The sequence below is a fragment of the Mus musculus genome, chromosome 5 (assembly GCF_000001635.26).
Source record: "Mus musculus strain C57BL/6J chromosome 5, GRCm38.p6 C57BL/6J".
NCBI classification, from domain to species: Eukaryota; Metazoa; Chordata; class Mammalia; order Rodentia; family Muridae; genus Mus; species Mus musculus.
Window position 1 is genome coordinate 43,353,307 of NC_000071.6, and position 27,842 is coordinate 43,381,148.

The window sequence follows — 27,842 nt, forward strand, 5'->3', positions numbered from 1 at the left end:
AACTGCTTAGATGCCAGGGCGATAAGAAGCAAAAAGCTGGATTCCCCAACCTGAAAAGTAAGAAAACCAAGTAAAACAAAACAGAAAGCCAAGTCACATCTGATAAAAAGAAAAGGCAGCCGAGGTGTGAGTGGGCGGTGGGGGTTGGCCTCCGAAATGGCACCAGGTGCATTAATTACACTTGATTGCATGTTGGTTTATGGCTGCGGTCACTAGTGTGCCGCATTCTGGCCCTGCAGCAGCTGGTCTGAAAGATATCCTTGGTATTTCGTTAAGCAAGATGAATATTGGCCAGATGGTGACTTCACGAGGACATAATTCACGTAGCATTTTCCTGCCCCGACACAGGTTTCTCTGAAGGAATCTTGAATGACACCCCCCGAACAAAACAGAACAAGAAAACTCAAAAGCCCCAAGAAGGCTCAGCCGTAAGTTGAAGATTAATGGTCTCGACGGTGTCGCTGACAGGAGCCCAAATGGCAGTGGGAGACCTGGCTGCACACTGCGGATCTTGCCAACCCATCTCCCTGTCGCTTGCAGAATGAACTGACATCACCCTTGGAGTCTCAGATTCACTCTGTAGGGGGGAGGGCTGGCAGAGTCCCGAAATGACATGCCACAGGAAACTGGGTCACTTTTTTTCTTTTTAATTAATTTTGTATAGTGTTGGTCTTTGTCAACACCTGCTTTCTCTGTAATTTGATTGTGATGGTGAGCAAGGAAATATATGCCTACACATACACACATACATAGTCTGGGTTTTCACACATTGGGCTGGTCTTCCTGAGTGGGAGAAGGAAAAAGATCATCTTGGAAACTCTTGACATTGCCACACCAAGGAACACTGGTAGAACCAGGGCACCAGCTGAGCAAGCAAATTGGTTCAGCTCTGGGTTGCCTTAGAGAAAGTTCTTCCCTGGGAGTTATAAGTAACTGACCCACATGGAGTGAAAGAGAGAGAGAGAGAGAGAGAGAGAGAGAGAGAGAGAGAGAGAGAGAGAGAGAGAGAGAGAGAAAGAAGAAGAAGAAGAAGAAGAAGAAGAAGAAGAAGAAGAAGAAGAAGAAGAAGAAGAAGACGACAACGACCTAGGCGTTATACACTTGAAAGTGGTATTTTAAATGAGGTAAGCCTTTCTGGAATTTGTGAAATGTCTGTCCTACGCACTGGCGTTCTAAACCATGAAACAAGGCAAAAGAGACTGATGGTCATTCTGTTACAAAACAGGGTCAGCCTGAGGAAGTTCAGAAGCGAGAACAGCCAGGGGAAAGTATGATGTCTGGAGTCTCTGCGCACTCATACCATAGAACTAGCCCAGCTGACTAACCTTAGGTCGCATTGCTGGTGCTATTTGACTTGAAAGAATAAATAATAGGGATAGCACCAATGAGGTGATGGGGTAAGCCCTGTGACTTTGCACTCAACTGCCTGTGAAATTCATTGCCTAATACTGCCAGCGCTGTCACTGCAACCGCCAGAGAACCACCCCCTGCGTTGCTATCTGTCCCCCTAACCCTGCAACGTGTCCTCTGATGACTTCAGTGAGATTCAGTGTCCACACAGGTTAAATAGGAGGAAGGAAGCCGGCTCTCAATTGGTCAGCATCGAATGGCAGGGCATTTGGAAAGTTTGTTAATATGGAGCCTGCATCGAACTTGCAGAAGTCCGAATTTATTTCCATCACGTTGCAGAGCTGGGGAAATAAGGCAGAGTGACCACAGGGGCCATCCTTATAAAATCACCACCCAGGCCCTCCTGGTCTGTTGCCTCCTCCCGCTCAGGACTGCTGATGTGAGTTCATGGCAAAAGGCCCAGTGACAACAGCCCCTCCTCCCCCGGCGTGCTCTGGCAGGCTAGGCTTTGGCAAAAGGCCCACCCTCCCCATAAACCCACCTCTATTGTTTCATCAGAGGAGTTTTGATCCCCCGCTAAATAAAAAGCAGCACCCAAGTCTAACTTTCCTCTGCACCAGAACTGGCTCCTCCTACTGGGAACTCAGTCACACCAGCCGGGGCCCGGGGAGGTTGGCAGGATGACTCAGCAGTAAAAAGCGGTGGGGGCGGGGGAACCTCACTACTCAGAGCCCGCCCACCCTCCAGCCAGCTGTAGCCAGAAAAGGAAGCTGCGTGAGGCAAACCAGGTCCCCGGTGCACAGTGTCCTTTGTCTGCAAAGCCTTCTGACTGGAGCTGCCTGTGGTGACACTGCAGCTGGTAGGGTAGGCTAGGCTGAACTAGGACGGTTAGAAGGCTCCTCCCCACACCCCAGAATCCAGCATGGTCCCACATTCTGTAGCCCTGGCAGCATACCACAGACCCAGTATCAAGTTCTCTGTACATGTTAATGCACCGTACCTCAGACGGTAATTGTCTATTAGTCACCTTTCCAGTTCTGTGACAAACTATATGACAAAAATCAGCTTAAAGAAGATTTTGTGGGGGTTCAGAGTTTAAACTAAAATCTGTCATTGTGGGGAAGAAATGGAGCCAGGGTCACAAAGCAGCAGTCGTAATGAAGTCAAGAAGCAGACAGCTAATGTGGGTACTTAAGGTTTTCTCCTTTTTCTCGGAGCAGGACTTCAGAGGATGGCATGGTGCGACTCACATTCAGGGTAGGTCTTTCTTCCTCAGATAAATCTCTGGACTCATCCTTCGAGGTACACACATACACACACACACACACACGCACGCACGCACGCACGCACGCACGCACGCGCGCGCGCCATCTGGGGGTGATTCTAAATCCAGACAAGTTGACAAAGGCGATTGGCCAAAGCTTTGTCATTCTGAAGATGGAAGGTACTCATGTATACAGAAGGCAAATACCTTGTCCATAGGGAGCTATTCATTGTGGGGTAGAGGGAGCCTTAACCCAGGCCTAAGCAGGTAGACACAGCAGCAGGTTTTTCCCACCAGCTATAGGTCTATAGGTCTATAGCATCAGCTATAGCAAGATGTACTTGGTAACAATGATTGTTGCTCAGCAACCATTTCTTTGTTTTTGTTTCCCTTTGGCACTGGGGCCTCTCACAGTCCTCTCTTGCTATCTTCTGCCCATGCTGGCCACCCTTCTCCACTTTCTTTTCCAAGCCTATCATAGTGCTATATGGTATGCTTGCTCTTCTGCAGCAGTGACCCAATGCCAAATGACATAACCCACCATAAGACACTTCTGCTGCCATCACAGAATGGCAGTTTGAAATGATATTTTCTCAAGGACATAATTTACCAACATCACTTGGATACAAGGGAGTTGAATAACAACAACAATAATAATGTTTCTGTGTCTTAACTATATAAATCACCTCATTTCATCTTTCTTCCATACTTGTCCATCCCCTGAATTCTTAGTAGCATTGGTGATAGCATGATCTTTAGCTTTCAGTAAAGAGTTGGGCATTTGGGACAGCTCTGCTCTTAAAACCAATTTACCTTACCCTATATTGCCATTTGAGTAGTAAGATAAGGACTGAAACAGAGGCTCAGGATAATAGAATAGTATCAAGGGGAAAGTGTTCAACTGAATGAATTGCTGACTTCCTTTGTTTTTGATATAGGACAAGTCAAATCCCTGATTCATCATCTGGGGAGTCCCCTGGAATTGAAGCCCAAACATAAAGTCACTCATGTTTTCTACTTTTCCTTCATGTTTTTCTTCACACCTCTCCCTTCCTTTGGGTTAGTAAACTGTGTGGATTGGCTGGAGTTCTTCTGAGTCCCATGGGTAACTCTTGGCAGCAACAAACAACTCTGTATAATTTAAAGACTTGCCATCTCTGTCCTTTTCAACATAACTAATATCTTCAATTGTCATCCGCAAAATGATCTAAATATATTCATTTTTACTCCTTACTTAATTTGAATGATTCCATTCTTCCAAACTTATTGAGTATACGAGACAGAAAATAGCCAGTTCCTGAGTATTGCTCCCTGAGCTATCCATTTGATAAGTCTTACCTCCCTGAGTTCAGCTGCACAGCTGTCAGAAGAGCCAACTCCTGCCGAAGAGAAATTAAATGATCTTTCCAAAATCACCAAGCTAAGAGTGGCGGGATTGATAGACCCTGGAATCAACCTGCAGGTAGAATCCTCTGCATCTTTCTACTTAGTATCCCATAAGCCCCACACATTCATCCAGGTCAAACTCCAACTCACCTCCATGCCTCTCTCTGTGAACACCAGTACCACCTGCTGGCCTGCTGAGCCAGCTTCTCTTCTTGCCTGCGTCCCAGGTCTTCTATCTCTTTCATTCTATTCTGAGTCAGGTTGTTGTTTCTTCCACACCCTTTCCTTTCTTCTCAGTCCACTGCAACATCTATTCCAAGGCATCATAATGTCCTGCTGAACTACAGCAATTATCTCTCAACTGGTTCCCCTGCCTCAGCCCTTCATTTTATGCTTAGCACTTGATTACTCTTCCAAGAGCTTGACTACGAGCATCACCTTCTCTATGCTGAGTCTCCAAGAGCACCTCATTTGATAAAGTCTATCTCTTCTCCCGCCCTGCAGTGTCAATGCTGTCCTCATGACTTCTCCGTTAGATTAATAATGCCCTGACCAATTGGTAGAGAAGTCAGTTTTCTTATCTTTCTACAGATTCTTTGTTCTACACCTTTTCCCTCAGAGATCCCTCTGAGTGAATGGTCATTATTTCCCACATCTCCCTCAAGCTCAGGGATGGCCTACCCTTTCTTCAAGAGGATAATAAGCTCGCTCCCTGGAGCCTGCCCCACAGACCTGTCCAGATTATTAGCACTTTCTGAGCCCTGTAAGACTGTCTAGACCACAATCTGGGGCTATGCCAAGAACGCCTTAGTCATTATTCCTATGAAGATATCTGTCTCTGCCACCAGCTTAGTACATTCTGAGGGGCTTACACTGCCTCCAAACAGGCATCATGATCATGTACACCTCAGTGTCGTTACCACAAAATAGAACAGATGACGGCCTCTTCTTCCTTCCTGTATGAATCTTTTTCTTTCTCGGAACCTGTTGATTCAAGGTCTAGGCTAGGTTTAAAGTGACTGACTATCAGAACATCAAGGTTGGAATTCTTAAGTTTCTAGAAACTTTCTCAGCAGCATTCCAGGGCAAAGGAAAGGGGGCAAAGACCTCGAAGGCAAAGATGCTTTACCTTCTAGGTCCTGTTATCTTATTCAGAAACATCTCTCTTGAGTCTATTCTACAAGTTTGGGCTTCTGGTCACACTTTTGTTTCTGTACATTGTTATTCATGACTTTAAAACACATGAAAATTACTGGAGCTGATTGATTCCATTGTGTCCTGGAGCTTTTCCACATTTTAATCTGTTGCAAGCGATGAAGGGTAATAATGATTCACTCGTATTAAGTGTTTTTGCCTTGTGCTTGGCACTGTGCTAGCTACAGGTACTAATGACACACAATTGGGATGTCCTGAATGAAACCTAAATGTGGGATGAGTTTATTTATAACCCAGACAACACTGTGCCCTGCATTCTCAAAGGACAATGGTTAGTATCTGGAACAATTTCCATTTCTGTACCCTTTGATAGAAAGAAGACAATGAAAGTGATTGTGGTCTTTTTCATAACTGTTTGGTGAAGGTGGCACAGCAAACTAGCTGACTTTCACCTCATCTGTAATCTTGAACAAGGATATCATCTGAGACACCCCTGATTGAGTAGCTGCTCTTATCACTGTGGCTATGCTGTCAGTTAGCTGGCTGAAAGGTGGGCTTTATGGAAACCTTACTAAAGCTAACCATCCTGGGCTTTAGCATCCTTGGCAACCCTACTTCTCTAACCAACAGACCATAGCATGACTCAGAACTTGGCATTGAATTGAGCCCAAAAAAGCCTTCTTTCAGGCAGCCCACATCCTAAGACACAAGACAAGTGTCTCTAGCCAGGAGATGTCCTATACACAACTGCACAAATTCTAACTTCATGGGTACTGAAAAATACCAGAGTATTTTAAAGTGTGTGTGTGTGTGTGTATGCGTACGTATGTGTCTGGTGTGTGCATGTATGTGAACTAGGTGACAATTTCCACAAGAGAAGGTATCTCAGAATCTCTCCAGACAATGGTTCTAAAATAAGCAAGATTAGTCATGGTCAAACCATTTGCTTTTGAACCTAAACCAGATACTAAATTGTGCTACAAAAATCTGTAAATTCCTGGTATTCAGGACTGCCAAGATGTCTGAGAGAAGATGGTCCAAGCCTCAACAGGGCTCATCACAATCACCCCTCGGCTGACAAAGGCGCTCTGTATGCTGGGCCCTGATTAGGAACAAGCTTAGGATTTAGCACAATCTGTTCTGTGAGGCCAATTTTCCAGGAGCTGTGACATAATTGCGCTCAGAAGTTGTGAGCTTGATTTCGAAACTCTTGATATTGTCATGGAAATGATCGTTGTATTTTATTGCAATCAATTTTTTCTTTAGACTAAAGCAGAGAAGTTGAGTAAGAGGGGGAAATTAGTCCTTTAATAAAGGAAGAAAACAGATACTTAATAGCGTGTTTCAAAAGTTGAATACAGTAAATTACAAAGCTGGAGAAAATAAGACATACCATTTTCCTGTTCCTTCTTATTCCCCCTGCTTCTAGCTCATCCTTTCAACGCCTCCTCTGCCCATTCACAAATGGCCCCTGCTTCCTGCCTTTTGTTGTTTTACCTCCCTGATGTGGGAGTGGTGTGATAATGAAATCTCTCAGGCCAGTCCCTGCAGATAGATAATACCTCTTTGTTGGCTGGTGTTTTACCTTTATTCTGAGGCTCTCCATGGCTTAAAATAAGGCTCTACCAAATGTGTATGGTAGATGTCATTCAACTTCTATTTTTTTATGGGTTAAAAACCTGAAAGAAATGACAGCCTAGTGGAAGGGCCGTGCATGGCTTTTGCTTTATTCATTTTCAAAGTCAAACTAGAGAGGTTGTTATTACATACATATACTTAAAAATACAAGAAAAGTGGGGGTTCTCTGATCGTTTCCCAAGAATGTACAATGATTGGAAGAAAGAAAAGAAAGGAGATGGGGAGGAAGAAAGGAAGGAAAGGATGAGAGACTGTAAAAAAATCAAAACAAACCAACCAACTAACCAACCAAACAAACAAACACAAATCTACCCTAAATGCATCCTGTGGTATAAATATGTCCTTTTTCCCTGCCAACCTCTGGAGTTTGCAAAGGACTTTAGACAAGTACACGTGGCCCCATCTTCTGGCAGACTTATGCAATAGCGGTACCTATCTGATGATCTTCAAGGGTGGTTTCTTCATTTTTCTTTTTCTTTTAAATGTACTGTTCAAGGTTTGTCTTTTCTTTGGATTTTCATCCTAAGAACTTTATTGCTCTCTAGATGCTTCCGTTTCTCAAAGGAGGAATAAGAGACACAAATTGGATGGGAATCCAGAAGCTTCATGTCCTCTTGTCAGCACATGTGTATCTGTGTAGGCAGCCCATGCATCTGCAGCTGCCTTCTTCATAAAGAAAGAAGTAAGCTCTCCCTCGTAGGTTAGGTGATTGGAAGAGATGCCATGGAACTGAATGGTCAATGAAGATGATTTATCAGCTGGTGTTGGACAGCCTCCTCTCCATGACCCCCCCCCCGCCCCCCCCCCCCCCACACACAAATGAGTGACTCAGCTCAAACTTGGCTGGAATGCCAGCATCCATTGGCCTAAGCTGTTGATCTTGGGGCAATTAATTGTTATCCAAACGGGAGGTCCAAAGAGTCAAGATTCAATGGGAGTTGCAATTTGGGCCAAGAATTCTGCAGGCCTTGTTGTGTTAGTGAGGATGGAGATCAGAGAAATGGCGATAAGAGAATGATGGTCTAATGTGTTCTTTTCTTGGAGGTAAAAAGTAAACAGAATTCTGAGAAGCAAATTGGTGGATTTCTTATTCTCAGGGGCTCACAAGGGGCTGTCTAACCTCTAGCTGCTGCAGTATGATGAGTCTAGACCTTGCAAGGTCATTTAAGAGGAGGTGGATCAGAATGGAGAGCTGAACAAAAAGTCCCATCTCTCTCCTTCATCAATTCCAGAAGAGTTTTCCCACATACCATGGAAACTGAGCAGTGTGTGTGTGTGTGTGTGTGTGTGTGTGTGTGTGTGTGTGTGTGTGAAAGCAGTCTCATTATAAAACTTGAAACAGGATGGCAGAACAGGATATTAACTACCCACACAACCTATAAAACCAAAGGCATGGATCTCTTTGTTCTGAAGCCACATAAGCATCTCAATTTCATTTAAAAGTGCAGAGTAAGGAAAAGGAAAAGCTTATGTGTGGCACCCTGCAGAAACCATGACCATGCCTTAGATCACATGGAGCTAGTTCGAATCTCTACTATCTCAGTCATCCAGCTTGTTCATAATTTGGAATGTTGGTGAGGATCAACCATAATGTAACTGTGGTATTAGTGATGATACCTAGGGTAAAACCTAATGTGTCTTGTGACTTTACAATATGCCAGGTTAAGTATGAAGCCTTGTATACGAATTGTATTTAATTCCCAAATGAAGTTGTGAATCAGATTTACATATTGTCTGTGTTTTAGAGATAAGAGAGAAATGGGCAAAGACAAGGACACACTACAGTCCTGGAGTAACTTTGTCAGATGACCATTTTTACAAAGCACTTGTTATGCTAGGCTGTATTTGAGGAAGCAGAGACAAAAGCAGTGAACAGAATACATACAGAGTCCTGCAGCTGTAGAGCCTACACCAGGCAGATGACAAACAAATAAGTCATGACAGAGACCGAGTTGTGTTCTAACAAAATGCCAGCATGAAAGTCATAGCCCATGGTGTGAGTGCACCTGGAGACGGAACTTCTGAAAGTTAGTTATGAAAGCTTCTGCCACATTGCCTAAAAGAAAGAACTAGGGAGCGTAATTGCTTATGTGGGCTCCTGTTTTCAGATGGTTCAGATCTTGGTGGCCTATCGTTTGGGTAGAACAACATGGCCATAGGAACATGTTCATTGTATAATTTTCATACTAGCATCAGACAAAGAGGGATTCAGGGAAGAACCATGGTAAGATATAGTTCCTAAAGAAATGTTCCCTTGGGGGCTGGAGAGATGGCTCAGTGGTTAAGAGCACTGACTGCTCTTCCAGAGGTTCTGAGTTCAATTCCCAGCAACCATAGGGTGTCTCAAGAAATCCCCCTGTAACCAGGTCCTCCAATTACTTCCCACCAATTACTTTACACCATTTCCCAATAATACCATCTTATTGCTAATCTCTTAATATTGGATTGGAGTCCCCATGACCTAGTCATGCTTGGAAAATTCCTCACAGATACACCCAGAGGTGAGCTTTACTAGTCTCCTAAGCATTTCTCACTCCAATCAGGCTGACATTTAAGATTAATTATCACAGCTTAAATGAGGTCATAGGCATGGCCTTAATCCCCAGCTGATAAGGGATGGTGACCTTACAGGAGGAGAAATTCCTTTGAGACACAGTCAAAGGGAAGGTCAAATGAGCCACAAGATGGTGGCAGTGCACATGCCAGGACAACAGTATTTCTCAGTATTCCAGAACTAGGTGATCATGATCTGAAACTTCTGACATCCAAAAACACAAGGGATGAGTTTCTATTGTTTATGTCACTCAGTCTGCGGAATTTTGTTACAACCAGAGCTGAGCCATACACAGTGAATGTCCTCTACTGACAAGTGCTATAGATACTGCTTTAATGTTGCAGTGCTAGGGATGGCCATCTCTCTATACATGGGTGACATATCTCTTTTAGGGAAGAAATAGAAAACAGGTAGGTACTTGAAGAAGAGAGCATTGCAGGGATATTATACATCTCTAAACAACAGGAAGAGAGCTGGCATGACTAGAATAGAATGGATGATGGTGAAGTAGCAAAAGATAAAATGAGCCTATGCTGGAGCCACGCCTATTAAGTGGTCCTACCAGGGAGGACTATATTTGAATACTTTCATTTAGCTTGTTCAATCCTACCTATACCTTTATAGGTATTGACTTTATTTAATCTCTCATTTAAAGAGTTTCGCTCACATACAGTATAGTGTTGAGTTTGGCTTTTAAATCAACTTGAAATATTACTCTTTTAATAAGTATAAAAAATCTATTCATACAATTGACATGGGTGATGTTCTTGAGGTCAATTTTGTCTTATTGTTTTACATTGTGTATATACTATACATAATTAAAATGCATTTGTATTATATTGATCATAGTTTCATCTCAGTGAGCAATGTCTTTTTCTGAAAAATTGGGGAAATGTTTATAGCATAGTAGTTCTGCTAGCATTAATTATTTTACTATTTCTCTAATTTTCTGTTTTCTTACTGAACTTTTCTTTATGGCATATTTGAAAGACATTTCTATATTGACTCTGGAGAGACCTGGTTTATTATGCTTTGTGAGGGGCAGGGGTGTCTCATGAAATAAAGCACTTGCAACACAAGGGTGAGGGCTGGATTCCGATCCCCAACATTCACAGGATTGCTTGGCAGGCATCTTGGCCTGCCTGTAATCTCAGCTCACTGGAGGAAGTTGCATGAGATCCCTGGAGCAGACTTGCTAGCTAGACTAGCTGAATCTGTGAGGTCTGGGTTCAAGGAAGAGACCTTCCCTCAGGGGGTGTGGGGGGGTACAGTAAAGAGTAATCAACAAAATGTGTTCTCTGATATGCAGCTGGAGGTGGTTTGATCAAATTTCCTGTCTTGGTGGCTGTCTTGTCCTTGACTCTTTGGCTTTTAGAACAAGCTGTTCTTGGGGGCTACTTTTGTCTGTGTCCATTGACAATTCTGGCTGTGGGCTTCTCTGTTACCCAGTTAGGGGCATGTGAGACAACAGGAAAGCCTACTGTGCCATCTGTTGGGCCATGAGTTTCTGATCTGCATCATCTTCTTGCCTCTATTCTTTGGAGTCTAATAACTGTTCTCTACATGATGTTCACACTTCCGGCTTAATGTAGGTAACAACATAGAAAAGTCTATCTCCTTTATCCTTCCTGAAGTAGAAGCTTCTCCCAGAATTTTCTTCTCTCCCTTAAGAATATATATAGATGTAGCACACATATATTACTTTAAGGGTCACATTGCTAATGTTTTCCCAGGGATGCCTTTGTCATCACAAGCTCATTCTCTGACATCGAATGTCACTCTATTTCTGCCCTGCTTTCTATGTTGTTCTTATGATGTGTGGTGATAATTTAATTGCTCATCCCAAGCTAGTCTACCTTTTTCCTGGAGGACCCGAAGACAGATTCTTTTGCTCTGAACTCTGTTTATTTCACTAGTCCATATCTCCATGTCACCAATGCCAAGTCAAGTATTCTTAGTTCCTTCCAGACCCCATCACACTTAAATTCAACCTTATTTTTTACTTCTGGAGCTTTTGAATATTGGAGTTGTTATCAGTTGTTAACTTGACATAATCTATATAGCACAAAACATGGCGTCCCTATGAGGGATTATCCTGATTGTGTTAATTTGGGTAGAAAGAGCCACTCACTGTGAGTGGCACATTTCCTGTGACCTGGATCCTGTTTTTGATTAGGGATGCAATGTGACCAGCTGTTCCAAGCTCCCACCACTATGACTTCCCTGCCATGATAGACTTTAATGAGCCAAATAAATCCTCCTTCTCCTAGACTGTTTTCATCGGAATACTTTATCAGGGTGGTAGGTAAACAATTGAAGAAGAGTTCTATCCAGTCACTCTTCCTTGGGGATGACAATAATAGGAATGTTCGACCTTGCTTGACACTTGCTTTGTAATTCAATCATGTTCTCTCTGGGCCCCTTTAATTTGTCATTCCTGTCATTTTAATGCTTTGAATTATGATATTTTTGTCAATGCTCTTCATTACATTTTCATTTGATTCCCTTCTCATGGGTACTTGATAGTTTGGTGTTTAATATGTATGTGATATTGTCCACACTGTATGTACTTTCCAATTGGTTCTTGACTATTGATTTTCCTGCTAGGTATTTTTGGGAGGTTCATTCTTTGACAATGGTGTGTGTGTGTGTGTGTGTGTGTGTGTGTGTGTGTGTGTGTGTTACATTTTTGGGTAATAGTTACAAACATTTTCTCTTATCTCCTTTCTTGCACTAAACATTTTCTTACTAACAAGTCTCTTCCTTTTCCCTCATATTTAACCTGACTAAATTTAACTTTAGTTGCTTGCATGAGCATGAGTCAACTCATTGATGGCTTTGCCCCTGAAGAGAGGAAAGGATAACCTCTCCTTCCTGCACAGTAGTGATTGCTATGATTCACAGAGGGCTTTTTGGTTTTGCTTTCCCTATCTCTCAGCTGACTCTCTTTGGAATGCTGCTTTATAGTTGTATAGCATTCCTTTTACATTTGGTTGGGTTTGTCGTAAGAACTCCATCAACATGTGTTTATTTTTTCTTATTTTTTAATAATGTATAGTAGTTATACATTACTACTATAATAGTAATATAAGATGTGGCTGCTTACCCTTTGTATTTTAACAGCCTGGGTTTTTCACCCTGGGTTTCTGATGCTTATACTTTATCTAAGTTTTCTGTCCCCCACTTCCCTCCTCTTCGACTCATGATCCTCATCTACTTCGATGTCTTGAGCACAGGTGGGGGGCTATGAAGGAATTCCTCTATCTCCTAATTTAAATTAAAGGCTATATGATGTCTCTGTTTCCTACAACACAAAAACAACTATGTGTGTGTTTCTTTGTTCTACTGATGATTCTATGTGTTTTCTTTTGAGGATATATGGAGTAAAACTGAAATCAAGACTTTATTTTTTTTTTAAACCCAGAGGTCTTCTACTCCCACCCCATCTTAGTTTAGATGCCAGAGCCACCTCTTTCTACCAGTTCTAACCTGTAATCAGCTACAGAGTTAATGGGAAATGATCAATGATCCCAGTTATCTAGACTGTAATGTTGTTGCTTTTATTTCCCACACAAGGCATCATGTTTTCAATGATTTTTGTCTATTCACAAAGAACATCTTATCAACTAATAGTTTGACTGTTGATTCCGTGGTAGCCATTGATGTCCCATTTGACAGCATTATTAGTATCAATGGTACAATAACCATGATGTGAAAAGGAATTTTATGCAACTAGAGACAAACTCTTGGGAGCAGATGCACAGCATTCACTTTAAGGTTAATTAAGATCAAACATTGCTTATGAATCCCAGTTACTATTCTCGTCACTATTTGACATATCAGGACTCCTTGGGAAATATTACTCAGGCCACTCAACCTGAGCTAATCAGCAACTCTGACTGGGTTAGATGAAGTTACAGAGAAGTATTCTAAGCCACTCCATGCAAAAGGTGTTTATTGACTGAGGAGACATAACAAATGTATGTTGTTATTAGAGAGGTGTCAAAAAAGAGGAAGATTAAAATCCTGAATAAATCAGGAAAAGCTTCATGACAGATATAACCAACCAGTTTTTAAATGGATGAGTTTGGGCATTTGCCAATTAACTTATTTCAGTATTTAGAGGAAAAATATAACAAAAAGAAATCATCAATATACATTCTGTTCGTTTTCAAATGATAGTTTTAACTATGGGAAAGTAACACTCTTCTAGTCATAACTTTTCTTTGTTAATTTGGAAAAATACCAAAGCTAGGTTGGGAGGTAAAGGCCAGTGGTAAAGTCCTTGCCTAGGATGTGCAAGGTGTGGATTCAATCCTCAAAACTGCATATATCTTACCAGCTATCAAAATATATCAGATATAATATTTAAAAATATTAACTATATATCAAACATATTATAACTATATTTATAAATTATAAATGTATTAAATATATTTATAACTGATAAAATACACACCAAATATATGTGTATGACATTTTATATATAAAATAGATTTTTATGCAAAATGTATATATGTGCTTATATGCTATTTTATGAACAAACTGAAAAGCTACACCTGTCACAGCACCTAATTTCTGGGATAAGATATACAAAGGCTTCAGTTTTCAAAGAATAATTTGTCCTCTTCTGTGCTTGGGGAGAGGCCTAATTCCCAGACCTCTGTCTTGTGATTCCAGTCAGCACACACATTCAGTGGTAGGGAAAACAGCAAGTTATAGACCCTCATGCCTCATTCTTCCAAGAACATAAGAATCCATATTGAGTTCAATGTTGGTTTATCCTGCTTTGTTTTGTTTATGGGAAGAGGGAGTCCAGTAAAACTCTGTCCTCTGCCTCCTCTATCCCATGTCACCTAATTGTGTTCAGAGGAAAAACTTAAGAAGATTATAAATGAGTATGTTGGGCAGCACCAATGGAATAGTAAGTAGGGTGTGAGCTTATCTCTGAGATAGGCCAGGGGTTCAAGGAGATTGTGGTGTTCTAGGCTCAGGAGCCATTATGTTCAGGTTCTTGAATCTAAGCTCTCTGAACATTAAGGTAGATGAATACTGGTGCTGGGGACAGAGGACATGATTGGAGGAGAACCTTCTTTCTAAAACCTGGCCTTGTGTTGTGAACTTGTCTGCAGTTCCAGCCTTTCCTCCCATACTACGTAAAGTTCCTCAAAAATTATAGGAGAACATCTGCTACATCTCAAGTATGTCCAAAACATTAAGTTTGTGAGTAAGAATAGCTATCTAAAGAGCACTTACTAAGAACTGGCTATGTGCAGAACACAGGGGAGATATTGGTGGTAACGCAGTCTTTGCCTTCTTCAAGGTTCTACTTAGGAAGGGAGCTAGATATGAATGAACACAATTACAAATTATCAGGATGACTGCAGAGTTCCAGGTAGAAATAAAGATAGCTAAATATAGCCAATAGCCCAGTGTAAGCCCCCAGCTACCTCCTGAATCTCAATAAAGATATATATTGCTTATGTTAAGGCAAGCAAGAAATTTTTTGTTTGTTTTCTTTTTGCTTTTGTTTTTCGAGATGGGGTTTCTCTGTGTAGCTCTGGCTGTACTGAAACTCATTTTGTACACCAGGCTGGCCTCGAACTCAGGACTGGGGCAGGTAGAAGCTCAGGCTCTCTCCCACTTGTTCTTTCTGTGCTCTTCCACATTTGTCTACTGTCTGTTACTCTAAGCAGCATCTGCAAGAAGTCTAATTGCCTCTTCCTGCAAACTACCTGTGACACTCCAGGGAAGTCTACTTTGTTTTCTTTCCTCAGCTCTTGGCTACACTCACTGAAGTGGGTCACCTTATTTTTACTTCTACCAGCCCACTTAATTTGTAGGCACATATTTTTAGGATGGCTAGTGAGAAACAGGGTCAGATATTTGTTGAAGGCAACAAGATTCCACCTATTTCAGCGAAAGAGAGAGATCCCACTGCAAACTGAATCCCATCTATAGTTATGGCAAAAGTGGCTAGAGTTTTAGAGGGAGAACAGCAAAGGAACAAAGCGTGACTGGAGACGTGTAGATGACACTGGAGTCACAGGATGGGTGTGGAGAAATGGAAAATCATGGAGGATGGAAGCAGAGACTAATGAAGATGCTTTGGCAGTGAGTCTTGGACAGTGTACATTTTGCAACTTGGAGGAATTGTTTCTTGGGCCTGATGTCACCTCTCCGGGAATGGACTGGGGCAGGTAGAAACCTGGCCAGGTGCTTGGTAAAGTCATAGAGTTTGGCCAGGTCCTTTGTGTACATTGTGTAACAAGTGTTTTGTGTTCGTGGTCTGCTTATTTTTAAGATTAATATTTAGGTTAATGTCTGTTTGTAGCTTCTCCCACAACCTATGTACAGTTTAATTTCTCCCTTCCCTTTGATCCATTTTCTTTTTTTTTCAATTTTTTATTAGATATTTTCTTCATTTACATTTCAAATGCTATTCTGAAAGTCCCCTATACACTCCCCCTGTCCTGCTTCCCTACCCACCCACTCCTACTTCTTGGCCCTGGCGTTCCCTTGTACTGAGGCATATAAAGTTTGCAATACCAAGGGGGCCTCTCTTCCCAATGATGGTCGACTAGGCCATCTTCTGCTACATATGAAGCTAGAGACACGAGCTCTGGGGGTACTGGTTAGTTCATATTGTTGTTCCACCTATAGGGTTCCAGACTTCTTCAGCTCCTTGGGTACTTTCTCTAGCTTCTCCATTGGGGGTCCTGTGTTCCATCCTATAGATGTCTGTGAGCATCCACTTCTGTATTTGCCAGGCACTGGCCTAGCCTCACAAGAGACAGCAATATCAGGGTCCTTTCAGCAAAATCATGCTGCCATATACCATAGTGTCTGGGTTTGGTGGCTGATTATGGGATGGATCCTAGGGTGAGGCAGTCTCTGGATGGTCTACCCTTTTGTCTCAGCTCCAAATTTTGTCTCTGTAACTCCTTCCATGGGTATTTTGTTCCCTATTCTAAGGAGGAGTGAAGTATCCACGTATTAGTCTTCCTTCTTCTTGATTTTCTTGTGTTTTGCAAATTGTATCTTGGGTATTCTAAGTGGGCTAATATCCACTTATCAGTGAGTGTATATCAAGTGAGTTCTTTTGTGATTGGGTTACCTCACTCAGGATGATGCCCTCCAGATACATCCATTTGCCTAAAAATTTCATAAATTCATTGTTATTAATAACTGAGTAGTGCTCCATTGTGTAAATGAATCACATTTTCTGTATCCATTCCTCTGTTGAGGGACATATGGGTTTTGTCCAGCTTCTGGCTATTATAAATAAGGCTGCTATGAACATAGTGGAGCATGTGTCCTTATTACCAGTTGGAACATCTTCTGGGTATATACCCAAGAGAGCTATTGCTGGATCTTCCGGTAGTACTATGTCCAATTTTCTGATTTTCAGAATGGTTGTACAAGCTTGCAATCCTACCAACAATGGAGGAGTGTTCTTCTTTCTCCACATACTTGCCAGTATCTGCTGTCACCTGAATTTTTGATCCTAGCCATTCTGACTGGTGTGAAGTAGAATCTTAAAGTTGTTTTGATTTGCATTTGACTGATGATTAAGGGTGTTGAACATTTTTTCAGGTACTTCTCAGCCATTTGGTATTCCTCAGTTGAGAATTCTTTGTTTAGCTCTGTACCCCATTTTTAATGGGGTTATTTGAATTTTCGGTGTCCAGCTTCTTGAGCTCTTTGTGTATATTGGGTATTAGTCCCCTATCAGATTTAGGATTGGTAAAAATCCTTTCCCACTCTGTTGGTGGCCTTTTTGTCTTATTGACAGTATTTTTTGCCTTACAGAAGCTTTGCAATTTTATGAGGTCCCATTTTTCGATTCTTGATCTTACAGCACAAACAATTGCTGTTCTGTCCAGGAATTTTTCCCCTGTGCCCATATCTTTGAGGCTTTCCCCCACTTTCTCCTCTATAAATTTCAGTGTCTCTGGTTTTATGTGGAGGTCTTTGATCCACTTAGACTTGAGCTTTGTACAAGGAGATAAGAATGGATCAATTCCCATTCTTCTACATGATAACTGCCAGTTATGCCAGCACCATTTGTTGAAAATGCTGTCTTTTTTCCACTGGATGGTATTAGCTCCCTTGTCAAAGATCAAGTGACCATAGGTGTGTGGGTCCTTTGATCCATTTTCATCTACTCCTCTACTGGTGGTATTGTATTCATGTTTTTGTTATCTTAGTAAACTAAACAGCACTTCATTACAGATATGCATTTAATACATTTTTCTCCTTTTATTGTATATTTCCACTTAGATTTGTTTGGGCCTGTTCTCCTAAGGAGTCTCTTATCTGTTCAAATTACTTTTATACACCTATTTAGATTGAATAAGTTTACCTGGGTTTAGAGTTTTCATAAAAATGCTGTATTTTTATGAAATATTTAACATTTAAATTTATTTATGTGTGATGAGTGTGCATGTGCTTGTGATGTATGAGCACGTGTGCGTGTGATATGTGTGCATGTGTGTTCACGTGTGAATGTATGTACAGACTTGCCATGGTGTATGTGGAAGTCAGAGAACAGCTGCTATTGGTTGATGCCATCTCACCTTGAGATCAGGAACACACTTTGGTTCTCCACTGCTGCCTAGACCAGGGTGGCTGGCCTCAACCTTGCAGAATTTCTTCTATCCTCACCTTCCTTCTTCCCATAGACTCACTGCAATTGCAGAAGCATGCTCACTCACCTGGACATTAATGAGTTCTGAGGATAACTGAAGTCTTACCCACTGAGCCATCTCCCCAGACAAGTAATTAAACTTAAAAAAAAAAAAAGACAAACCTATTTTCTTGTCTAAAGTGCCTTTGTGTTTCTTCTTTTCCTTTGATGGTCTGAAATTTTCTACAGTCTGTGTAGGTGTCAGCCATTCATACTCCTCCTCCTCCTGGCATCTAATATTTTTAAATCTGAAAGCCAATTTTTTTGTAAATCTACAGTTAATTTTGTTTTTAACTGCTTATTTACACTTATTTTGTGTTCTACACACACACACACACACACACACACACACACACACACACACACACACTTTCTCAGGACCTACAGACTCTTAAACCTTTAGCATTCTTGGCAACATGCTCCAGAGTCTTCCAACTACACATCCTCTCTGCTAGGTCTGTGCATTCTGGTGTTCATGAGAGTGACAGCTTCTCCTTACCAACAACTCCACACATAAATGATCCTGTCTTGATTCTTCCTATTTGGAGGGAATGTCCAACAATTTGAATTCCTTAGTTCTTTAGGAACAAACTCAAACTTTGGTTGAGTTTTCTAACTGGTGTTGAGACTGATGGTCTTAAGAGTATAATGATTCTTGGTTTGAGGGCACCTTTAATTCCAGCCACCAGGAAGGAAAGGAAGGTGGATCCTTGTGAGTTCAAGGCTGACATGGTTCTATGTATCGGGTTCCAGGATAGTCAGGGTTATGTAGAGAAACCCTGTCTCAAAAAAGCAAACCCAGGCAAAACAATTCAACATAAAGTTATGTCTGTCTGCTTGGGAGCTACAATACACTGCCTATTGCTAGCGATGAGGCATCTGAGACAGAATGCAGGACTCACGGCAGTGATTTGTAGCATTCTGGTCATAGCTACTTCTTGTTTTCTTGAGTATCACAAGCCATTCAAATGATTAGTACCTCCACTTCTGACGCTGAGTCAAGGCAACATTCTTCTGGCCTTCACAAACAGACATTGTAGTGATGATTCTGGAGTTGGGAGCATGTAGGCCATCTATTCTAGGCACCATGGTATTTAGGAAATCACTTTGACTGTGGAGACCACCCCAGAGCTTCATCCTGCTGCAGAATCCAGTCCTGAGCCTGGATTCAGTATTCAAAGACACTCCCAAGTGAAGCAACAGCCTCCTGGGTACGCTTAGAACTCCAGCTCCATCAATTATACATCTACCATCTGCTGCAAAGCTCTACAGAATTCTTTATCATGTCTGGTCTATGTAGAGTAGCCTTTCTCATTTTCCATCCTGCTTATGAATAATTTTAGTCCATGTGTTTAGAGTAGGGAGTTTTAGCAGATGCTCCATTTATCATCTTAATATCATATCCTGTCCTATATTTAACTTGCAAGTGTGCTCTTGATACATAGCTTCATGAGAACAGTGTACAGAAATATATATATATATTCTTTTTGAACATGCTTAATTTGTGCTACAATTAAAATGATGGAAAAATACCAAGAAAACACAGCATTCTTGGACTTTTCTTGGAAAGGGTATTTATAGCTATTTGTATTTAGAAACATTCTGAATTTGGAAATGGAAACCTTCTCTATCTGAATCCAGGTAGGGTAGAGCACACCTTTAATCCCAGCATTTGACAGGATCTTTGTGAGTTCAAATCCAGCTTGGTTTAGTATGTTGCAAACCCAACAGGGCTACACAGTGAGACTCTGTCTCCAAACAAACGAACAAACAAACAGAGAAGTCTATTTCATTAAGATGTAACTTTAAAACAAAAATGAAGAAATGGTAAACACAGTGTGGCCTCCTCCATGAAGCTGTGACTATAAAAAGACCACTAAACATTCCCTTCTGAAATGGCTCCTATCTTAAGGACATAACAGTTCATAGTGGTCTCCCTGCTGGCCAAACAGAACAAGTAAAAGGAAGGGACACAAGACACTGCTGCACTCAGCACAGCCTCTGCAGTATTTTCAGTAGTTAATCAATATTCCAATATAGTCCATTTATTTGACTTGACCAATCATATCACCAATATTCTGCTGTCATTGAATTTAGCATTTCCCTTTTACAAACGAGAAAGCATGGGCTGATTTTGATGCAGTGACTTGACAAGTTTCACTGCCATTCTTGACTATGCAATAAAATGGTTGTCACGGTGAATCTCTTAGTGTCTAAGAAGGACACCGACAGGGTGCTGAAGTAAGCTAGTTATGGACTGATTTGCAAAGGTATGAAGGATGAGGTGAGAGCGGGGCAGTCACAAGACCGTGTTGACCTCGAAAGAAAGGATCACTTTGTGGGTGTTGTTCTCTAAAATGCCATCCATCTTGGGATAATGTTTTTAATGAATTTTATGGAGTTCCTAGAATTATAAAAGAAACCAATAGTATTAAAATCCAAGGAAGAAAACATATAAATAACAAGTTTGTAATGCAGTGATAGACTAACACCCAACCTACCAAGAACTAAAGGTTGGTATAATGACCACTGTAAACCCACAGTAATGATGAGCATAAGGCACACCTTCAATGGCTGGAATGACTGTGCCTCTGTGAAGTGATATGACAGGGTCTACCAGGATAATCACAAGCACTGTCCAGTCTATGTGTGCCCATGTGTGATCGGGCTTGGTCACTGAAGGAATCTCAGTTAGAATGAGACATTGGTGATTATAAACACATGTTTTTAGTTTCTCTATTAAAGTTCACAGAGCTCTTGAAGTCAATCTATCCACATATGTCACATTACTAAGTCCTTGTCCACTGAAGGAAAGACTCATATGAAGAAGTCACTTGAGAGAAGCAATGACTTTTTGATGGAGGAACACAACCCAAGTAAAGGAAGCATCACAGGTGGGAAGAGGGTAGTAGAACTTCAGGTGCTCATACAACATGGCTTCTGCAATGGTTTAAGTATGCTCATCAATATTGCAGTGTCTTCTCCATGAAGGCTAGGTTAGGATGTTGGGAGATTTGTTTCTGCCGAGGCTTCTCTTCCTATCTTATAAGAGTCTCTTTTCTCCCTGTGTCCTTACGCAATTTGGCCTTTCAACGTGCCTGCACTTCTGTTTTTCCATCCAGGAAATGACCCATTCTAATTACTTTCTTTTACTTTAATTATCCACATAAAGGTCCTGTTTCCAGTAATAGTCACATGCTTAAGTACTGAGGTATAGATTTCAGCATAAGAAATTTTGGGGATACCAACTGGCTGACAACATAGTAGATTCTGGTAAGATATGGGTCCCCTAGTCTCACCAAAGATGTTCAACCTTCATGGGTTTAGTTCCCTGAATTCTCAATGAGCCTTCATCTGCTTCACAAGCCACACAACACACACTTATCCAGAAATCACTGATCTGACCTTGGGTGATCCCAGTGGGAGAAAATATTGCAAATCTAGAGCCAAAACCCAGACAGAAAAATATCTTTCCTTAAAACAGCGTTCCTATGCCCTTACAGTCCTCTTTTGCTTCACTCTTGCTGTATTGATTACATTATTAATGACATCAACCAACTGCTAAATGTTGTGTGCTCTTTATTTTATTGACACAGTTTCACTATGTAGCCCAGGCTGTTTTCAAATGGCCGAGCCTCCTTCCTGAGCTTCTTCAGTGCTGGGGTCAGAACTGAGATCACCGTAATGGCTGATGTGATGGCTTTGTCATTGGAGAGCCTTGAATACAGTGCTCTTGAGGTTCGCCTGACTCCTGTTTATTAGGATTGAGAGGGGGCCTTGGAAGTAAACACATGCCACTCTGGAACTTAAGTTTCACATCTCCAAAAAAGCAGCTGCCAAATATTCAGGGTTTCCACATTTTAGTTGTAATGATTATAATATATAGATATAAATACATGTGTACATGAAAACATAACCACCATTTGGTGAATGTGTATTACTCGCCCCAAAACTGACACCGAAAGGTGCAGTGCAGATCCTGATGACATCCATCACACACAGCAGGAAGCATCAACTCGATGTGACAGGGCCTGCAAGAGAGGTGAGAACAAGCCACCATGAAAACACAGAGCGAACATTCATGCAAACCAGCAATGCTCTGTGGGGCTAATGCTGTCTGTGCTAGACCTCAAAGAGGATGGCAAGAATGAGACAAGGAATAACTTCACAGGTTCAGGGAACTGCGTATGGCATACCCACAGTGGGAGGAAGAACAGGCTCTTGCAGGGAACCAAAGCAGGGCCCTGTGCTGGGCAGAGAACGTGTGGTGAAAGACAAACCCAAAAGCTGGAGCAACCTCGAGCAAGCCCTTAGTTTCCAGTGGGCTGGGTCTGCCTTCAAAGACAGTGATTCACGTGGGAAAGCAGGTGAGAGCTGTGTCTGGGAAGGTGAGGATTAATGGTGTTCTCTGTGTTCCTACTCTTGTAAAAAAAAAAAAATTAATAGTGCGACTGTCTTCCGAAGGCCTGGCACATGTTCTTAACCGGGTCTTTTATTTAATTAGCTGCAGAAGACACGGGCACCAACTTGATTTCTAGCTCCACCTTACTTTGTGACTCATTGTGGGAATTCTGAGTAGCAAGTCTTTGTCACTGTGCAGCTAGCTCTCCCTCAGATGAGGCATCAGGAGAGAAAAGTAGGAGCAGTAGGTGCCACCAAGGCGCTTTGTTGGCTATGCCTTCTCTCCTCTTTGTCTTCCACTTTTCCTTCTTTTTCTTCTTCTTCTTCCATTTTCCCTCCCTTCTTTCCAGGTCTCCTTCTGCCCAATCCCTTCAGTGCGATGCAGAGAAGTAATGGTTTCCAGCTCTATGTGACAAACTGAGACTCAGAAACCATCAACAACTATTGTGAGGAGCCGCCCTCACATTTGCCATTATAAGATGGCACTGACAGCTGTGTTCTAAGTAGTAAACATAATCTGCACACGTGCAAGGGCAGTTTTCCCGCCATGTGTTCTGCCTTTCCCGTGATGACAACTGGGGCGATGGGCTGCAGCCAATCAGGAAGTAATACGTCCTAGGCGGAGGATAATTCTCCTTAAAAGGGACGGGGTTTTGCCATTCTTTTTCTCTCTCTTGTTCTTGCTTTTTCTCTCTCTTGTTCTTGCTTTTTCTCTCTCTTGCTCTTTCTCTTGCTTTCTTTTTCTCTTTCTTGCTTTCTTGTTCTTGTTCTTTTTCTCGCTCTTGCACTCTTGCTCCTAAAGATGTAAGCAATAAAGTTTTGCCGCAGAAGATTCTGGTTTGCTGTGTTCTTCCTGGCCGGTCGCGAACGCGTGTAAGAAACTATTAAATTCTTCCTGCCTCTGTCATTTCCATTTAATAGATAATAGATAAGAAGTGAGTTTTAGGAAATAATGGGCATTCTGCTTATCAGTGCTCCCTTCTTTGGGGTAGGACACATGACCAAATTTTTACCCATAGGAAGTAAGAGGAAGTGTTGGTTCACATGTCGCCCACTCTTTTACTATTTTATTTTATTTTATTTTATTTTATTTTTGTGTGTGGTGTATGCATGTACCTTGAGGATAGAGTGTTCTCCTTCATTTCTCTCTATCCTTTTCTCTGTGTATTTTGAGACATGGGCCTTCACTAAGCCTAACACTCACAGTTGACTCTCCAAGCCGGTTAGAGATCTCTGAGAATCTGTCTCTCACCCCTCCAGGACTGCAGTGACACATTCATGCCGCCATCCTTAGGTTTGATGTAGTTGCTTGGGATCCAAATCCGGATGCTTGTTCTTACACGGCACCCATTATTCTGACAGACCCATGGATTTCCAACTTTCTAGCAGATGTTTAAACATGGATGGGCCTTATCTACTGACTTTTCCTTTATTGTTTGACTAGTTTTAGAGGACCCACTAGAGGACGTCCAGAGAAGATCCCTCAATTTTCAATACTCTTCCCTGGCTGCCACTGGCTTACAGTGGACCACAATGTGAAGCTTATGCCACTGAGCTTTGGGGTTATTTATTATAGCAATTAGCTGGAGCAAGATCTCTGTCAATCTTTGCAGAACATTTATCACTAAACTATGTCCTCAGTAAAACCCACAGTGCCAGTGGCACAGGCTGCTCAGGTGATTAGACGTTAGAAAGATGGCTCCCCACAGGATCCCCAGAGGAGGTACATTTTGAAGGAGAGGCAAGCCTTGAATGTTGCCCTCAACCCTAAGGCAAAGGCTTCTCGGGGAACAGCATCCTTGCTCTAGAGATGGCTCTAGAGACAGAGATGCCATATTCCATCTTAGGCCTTCTTTTACCCAAGTGAGGGGCCGTAAGTTTTAGCTTTTCTGTCTTTAAAATATGAGAAAAAAAAAGGTTCCCTGCAAAGCTTTTCTATTTAGTTAAAGGCTACATATTAAGAATTCACACTGAGCCTTCAATAAATATGATTCTCACTCTTGTCCTTGTTGTTACTATGAGAAAGAAACCAAGTCTTTCACTGGCTGAAGCACGATTAGATTTTCTTCCCACTAATTACAAGCATTTTTCTACATTATTGGATGGCAGCATAGGCATATTTATCTCAGTTTATTTTTTCCCAGAATATAGTTAAAATTTGGATCTAAATTTTGCCACAGAAACTGTACCTATTTGGGGTTTTACCTAACACAGTCTTCTTATTTTGATTTACAGATTGTTTCATTACTAAAGAAGAGATTAAGTAATGGCCCTGACCATAGGTGCAGTTTTTCTTGTGCATTTTTATGCAGACTGATATTTAGATCTCTGAAACATTACAGTTATAAGGACTTTGGAAGCCATCAACTCCAAACTATGTGTACTGCTCTCTCTCTCTCCCTCTCTCTCTCCATCCACCCATTTCTTTCTCTCATTTCTCTCTCCCCTACCCCTCCTTCTTGCCCTCCCTTTCTATCTCAAAAGAGAAAGACACACAGACATACATACAATAGAGCCACACACACAAATACACACACATATATGTATATATACACACACACAGTGGTATACACAGGCATACTACATAACACAGAGACTCACATGGACACACAGACACACACGGGGGTGGGGTAAAGCACAGGTGTGGTGCAAGTACTGGTGCAGTGCAAAATATGTGGTTCACTACTGTATTAATCATTCCATGTGTGGGGAATGAAATGTTTTGGAAAGCTGGGTTTTCTAAGTAAATGATCAGTGATCTCTCTCTCTCTCTCTCTCTCTCTCTCTCTCTCTCTCTCTCTCTGTGTGTGTGTGTGTGTGTGTGTGTGTGTGTGTGTGTATGTGTGTGTGTGTGTGTGTGTGTTCCCTAAAATGCACTAGTTCTCTATGGTCTCATCAGGACAGTCCAGTGAGCATAACTGAGTGTCTCTCTCCAGCAGTGAAAGAAACAGAAACATAAAGGTTCATTTAGTCCAACTTTTCATTTTTCAGATGAAAAAGCAGGTTTCCGTATCATCGTACAATGATATTCTCCACCATTTCCTTAGCAATACAGGCTAGACACGTGTCAAACCACCTTAGATGGATCATAAGTTCTACAGACAGAACTAAGCCTGACTACCTTTCTCTCTGGGCTTGTAGCTTAAGTTGCCTTCCCAGCCCCTTGGCGGGTGGAGTTCACCACATGACTGAATTCTAACCAGTGGACTGTGAAGTAAGATGCTAATGCTACACTTTATCTTCCAGGCTCTTTCTCCGAACCAGTTGTCTGGAGGTGAACCCAGAAGTCATCAGCCAAGATTCAGAAAGCACCCGATGAACAGAGCTTGGGTTTGGAAATCAGTGCATGGAAGACAGGCACCAGCTGATTCTCGTTTTGGAACATCAGCAAGACAGAAGCACCTCCCATGCTTTGTTGATGGTATAGGTAGAGATTTGTTTGCTAAAGCTCTCAGCACATCCTTAGCCAATGCATTCCTTAATAATGATAAGGTTATGATATGCAAGGCATTGTGCTAAAAGATAAGATATTAGGTCGGCTTGTGGAACACACCCATAATCCCAGCACTCTAAGAGGAGAAACGGAAGGATTGCAAATTTGAGGTCAATTCCGGCTACATAGCAAATTCCAGGTCGTTCTGGGTGACCTGATTAGACCCAGTCAAGAACAACAACTCAAAAGATATGATCTCATTCCTCAAAGAGTTGAGACGGGAGGAAATGATCTGATGAGCTTTCAGTCTTGCTCCATTCGAGCCTTGCTCAGGGGACATTTGTAGAGAGCCTTTGTTCCCATAGAAATGTATATGGAAATATCAAGGTTGATGTTGGATGGTTTGACAGAGAAACCACACTGGGGAAATGGAGCGCTTTGAAATCAGGTCACCTAGAAAAAAAAATTCTACAAAGTCAAAGCTGAAATGAAGCTAGCAGTTTTTAGGCCCTTCTCACAGTCTGACTTACTGAATTCTCTTCCCACCTTAAAAAAAAAAAACAACTAAGAAAAGCACTTCTTTCTGTATATATCTCTTTAAAGTTTGTTTGAGTATCTTACTATTTTTTGTAGTGCACACATAGATCTCAAGTTTTAAGTGGCCTTTTTATAACTGCAGCTGGAAGAGAGAGAGAGAAAAAAAGCCACCAGCAGCTCGGTGTGTTAGTGCCAAATCTGGTTCTTTTAAATGCCATGGCTCTCATCCAGCAGGAGACACCACTGTACAGTGGAGCTAAGCAGGAAAAAGATGGAGAAAATGCCTAATTATTAGCTTGTGTTAAAGATAAACCTGTTTCAAGTAGATCCTTCTTGATTCAGAAGAAAGGCTTCCCATTGTTCCCTAAGTCATGTTCATCTCCCTGCCGTGCCTTCGACCGAATGTGCTCACGGTTTTAAAGGTCAGCCGCCAACAACCCATATTACGCTTAAGCACATCTGAAGGGAGTTGAGTTAGCATGCCCTTTGCATATTTTTGCCAAAAGTAACCCGTATGATTGAAATCCCTCTTTTCCAATTTTATGGAGTACAAAACACACATGGTTAAGAAATTACACCAAGTGCCACCAGTGTAAACAACAGAAAAAGAAAATGGAATAAGAAAAGCTTATTCTGCCTGTATCATGCTGCCATCAAGATGCATGGAATTGACATTCACCTGCCGATGTCCTTAAGTATTCAGAACTTTCCCTAGTGCTATCATTTTTAAGACACTTGGCACAGTGGTGAGCATGCAGTTTCTCATTTAGAATCTGCATCTCAGCCCACACCAAATCATCTTGTACCTGTTCAGGTTCTTTGCTCTGTGTGAGATTGTATTTCCTGATTTAAAAAAAATAAAAATAAAGTGTGCATGTTGATTCTCAACCCATCACCTGGGTGCATATGAATGAACTTGAGAAAGACCAGTATGTACATCCATCTGCCAGGCATACTTAATTAGAGCTACTAGAGCCTACACCATGAAGCTCCAAAGAGAATCGTTTGAAACAGGTACGTTAGGAAGAGCACAGTCATGGTTTTCACAAAGGAAGAGTGAAACATTGTGTTTTGAAATATCCATGCTGTTTATAAATCCATAGCATGCATTAATGGGCAGGTCTTAATCTCTTCAAACATCATGTTTAAAATGATCTCAATTCCTGCTTTATCCTTGTTTCTTCCAGTGTCTACGGGTGAGACTGAATTTGTTGTGTTGAGTGCTAATGCATAGATAGGGTATTCTCGCTTATACTATTTCATTACACCTCTAGTATAGTATCATGCACTCTGCCGTTACAGGGCAGCTGAGGTGCTGCAGGTCAAAGCAAGTCCATTCAGAACCTCAAACAAGTGAGAGAATCTGTGGAGTTTGGCCAGGTTTAAAAAGTGAGCAAGGGGACTCATAGGGAATGACACTATTAGGAAGTGTGGC

General features: G+C 41.7%; 1 long non-coding RNA gene across 1 annotated transcript; it reads left to right on the top strand.

Moving 5' to 3' along the window:
• Positions 1 to 1,022: 1,022 nt before the first annotated feature.
• Positions 1,023 to 27,288, top strand: Gm43699. Its single transcript, XR_003955908.1, has 2 exons — positions 1,023 to 1,124; positions 25,684 to 27,288. It is a non-coding gene; the product is annotated as a predicted gene 43699 (long non-coding RNA).
• Positions 27,289 to 27,842: the final 554 nt, after the last annotated feature.